The sequence below is a fragment of the Limulus polyphemus genome, unplaced genomic scaffold, assembly GCF_000517525.1.
Source record: "Limulus polyphemus unplaced genomic scaffold, Limulus_polyphemus-2.1.2 Scaffold12099, whole genome shotgun sequence".
In the NCBI taxonomy this organism is placed as follows: Eukaryota; Metazoa; Arthropoda; class Merostomata; order Xiphosura; family Limulidae; genus Limulus; species Limulus polyphemus.
In genome coordinates this window covers 1-3,577 of record NW_013677709.1, presented here as the reverse complement: position 1 = coordinate 3,577, position 3,577 = coordinate 1, and positions in this window count along the sequence as shown.

The following is a 3,577-nucleotide window of genomic DNA, read 5'->3' as shown; positions in this document are numbered from 1 at the left end:
TTGTTGTGGCTAAACAAAATCGTTGCTTTCTAATATCTTGTTGTGGCTAAACAAAATCGTTGCTTTCTAATATCTTGTTGTGGCTAAACAAAATCGTTGCTTTCTAATATCTTGTTGTGGCTAAACAAAATCGTTGCTTTCTAATATCTTGTTGTGGCTAAACAAAATCGTTGCTTTCTAATATCTTGTTGTGACTAAACAAAATCGTTGCTTTCTAATATCTTGTTGTGACTAAACAAAATCGTTGCTTTCTAATATCTTGTTGTGGCTAAACAAAATCGTTGCTTTCTAATATCTTGTTGTGGCTAAACAAAATCGTTGCTTTCTAATATCTTGTTGTGACTAAACAAAATCGTTGCTTTCTAATATCTTGTTGTGACTAAACAAAATCGTTGCTTTCTAATATCTTGTTCACTAAAAAGGAAAATAAAAACACAACAAACAAACAAATATAAAACCTAAATTTTTGAAGCTTGACATAAGAAATAAGCTGAAAGATTATAAAATCTAGTACAGTTATTTGAAAAATTATTACTCCCCATCTTGAAAATTTATTTTCGTTTCATAGTGTTTCCTTAGCTAGGCTTAACGGGGAAGAAAATTACAAAGTTGTCTACAAAATATGACAGAATCTATTTGCTTAACAATACATTTTCTTTTTAGGCGTGAAAAATTTTTCCGAAAATATTAGAACCATGGTCGGCTTTAGTCCTAACTGGTATTTTATCGTGTGTTGGCTGTTTGTCGCTCCAGCAGTCTGTGTTGTAAGTATCAAACAAGAAATTACCAATTCTTAATAATAACAATAACAACATTTTAATATTTAACGAATCTGTATGTACCAAAATAAATCGCTCTAGTAAACCTCTCATAGCAATACAATGAATGTAAATTGTAGAAGAATATACCTTGCTTATAACGTATAATGCAAAGCATAAGTGAGAAAACCTAACTATTGATAAAAATTAAGTTTAGAGGTAATAGTTTCGTTTTGAGTTTATTTACTGATTAAGTATTATTTTATTACAAAATACAGCTTTTACAATAAGGAAGATTAGTTTTTTAGAACACGTATGACGTTTCGATCACTGGTTTGATCATTCTCAAGTTTGCAATTTTGCGTGGTACCTGTTCTAAACAACTAATATTTCTTAATGTAAAGACTGTAACTTGTAAGTAGTTAGGGCTGCACTTCACCGCCCAACGGATGTCACCTCACGCTGATTGGCTGCCTTAAGGGAGGAGAGGGGAGAACCGTCAAAGATGAAGACGTCATAGTTTCAAAAGTTGACACCAGGGGCGCATTGCTAGGCCACCATGATAGGAGGCATGCCTCATACAATACATGTATCATCATGTCTATAATTAATCATAAATTCGACAGTTAATTAAATCATTTCTAATTAAATTGTCATAAAAAAGGATGCTTAACACTAATTAATTAAATTATTTATAATTAAATCAAGTACTATAATGGACATTACATTTCCTTATCTTTTAATTAGTCCTAGAAAATACAATAAATAAGACTTACTCAAGCATGTGATTAAAGACATTCAGTACACGTTTAAGTAGAATAGAATTTTCATTTTATTTTAAGCAGACTGAAACACTGATATTTTTTCGGATACAGTATGTAATAATCGTATGCTGAGTAATAAAATATTCATTTAAACTATGTTTGCTTTTGGAACTATGATGTCTTCATCCTTGACAGTTCACTGGTGCTGACAGTTATTGTTAAAAAGCCTATTCTTGGAATCACAGCTTTAGTTATCTAACCACATTTTATGTCGGGTCACTTAATGTTTGCACTATTTATATTAAAAAGCTATTTAAGAATTTCAAATATAATAAGTTTTAGAAACTTGTATGTTTATTTTTAATTATATCTCTCTTTTCAGGCAATTTTGCTGTTTTCAGCCCTTCGCTACCAACCACTGACTTATGCTTCTACCTATACTTACCCCTGGTGGGGAGAAGTTTTGGGTTGGTGCATGGCTATGGCGTCAATGCTGTGGATACCAGGTTATTTTGTATATTTTATTCTGACCACCCCTGGAACATTGAAACAGGTATGAGTGTGTCATAAATAAATATCATCTATTCATAAACTAAATTATGTTCTAGCTACCATCTATATTATCTTCTAGCTACCATCTATATTATCTTCTAACTACCATCTATATTATCTTCTAGCTACCATCTATATTATCTTCTAACTACCATCTATATTATCTTCTAACTACCATCTATATTATCTTCTAACTACCGTCTATATTATCTTCTATCTACCATCTATATTATCTTCTAACCACCATCTATATTATGTTGTAATTACCATTTATAGTATCTTCTAACTACCATCTATATTATCTTCTAACTACCGTCTATATTATCTTCTAGATGGTAGTTAGAAGATAATATAGATGGTAGTTAGAAGATAATATAGATGGTAGTTAGAAGATAATATAGATGGTAGTTATATTATCTTCTAACTACCATCTATATTATGTTGTAATTACCATCTATATTATCTTCTAACTACCATCTATATTATCTTCTAACTACCATCTATATTTAAAAAAATAATTATTTCACTTTCTTCTAATTTTTGGCATTAATTTTTGTTGTTGTTTTTTTGTTCTATTTTTGTCGACATTAAGTATCATAACTATTTAAATTGGATTTATATTATTGGATTTGTATTATTGGATTTATATTATTGTTTTATATTATTGGATTTGTATTATTGGATTTATATTATTGGATTTATATTATTGTTTTATATTATTGTTTTATATTATTGGATTTATATTATTGGATTTATATTATTGTTTTATATTATTGTTTTATATTATTGGATTTATATTATTGGATTTATATTATTGTTTTATATTATTGGATTTATATTATTGTATTATATTTCATGCCTCAGTGTTATATCATTTCTCTGCTTTATTATATTAGTTCTTTTGTTTATATTGTTTTACCACAAAACTACACATTGGGGTAGCTAAGCTGAACCTGTCGCGGGTATCAAGTTCCGAATTCCAGCGTTATAAGTTGAACCCTCAAGATTACTAATGAACCACTGGAGGGCGCATACATTCTCTTTACTAATTATTACATCTTGTCTTATATTCCCTTTTTAGCATTCTTATTTTCTTCTTATCCTATACCCCATTTACACAAATTCCTCTTGTCTTCTTCTTATGCTATATTCTCTTTAATTATATTCTTATTTTCTTCTTCTTATCATATACTCACTTTACCGGCATTCTGATTTTCTACATCTTATCCTATAGTCACTGAGTGGGGCAACAGTAAGTTTATTGACTTACAGTGCTAAAATCCGGGATTTGATTCCGAGTGGTAGACAGAGTTCAGATCTGCTGTACCGTACATCAGATCGATATTTATATCTACTGTATTTAACTTATTCTGTATCAATTCGAATATAAAATTAAATTTCCCACAGTGTTTACATTATCAATGCACCCCAAACTTCTGCCAACGCTAGTTGTGGGATGTGGCAAGGGAATTGCTTGAAATAGCTCAAGGGATTAAACGAAGC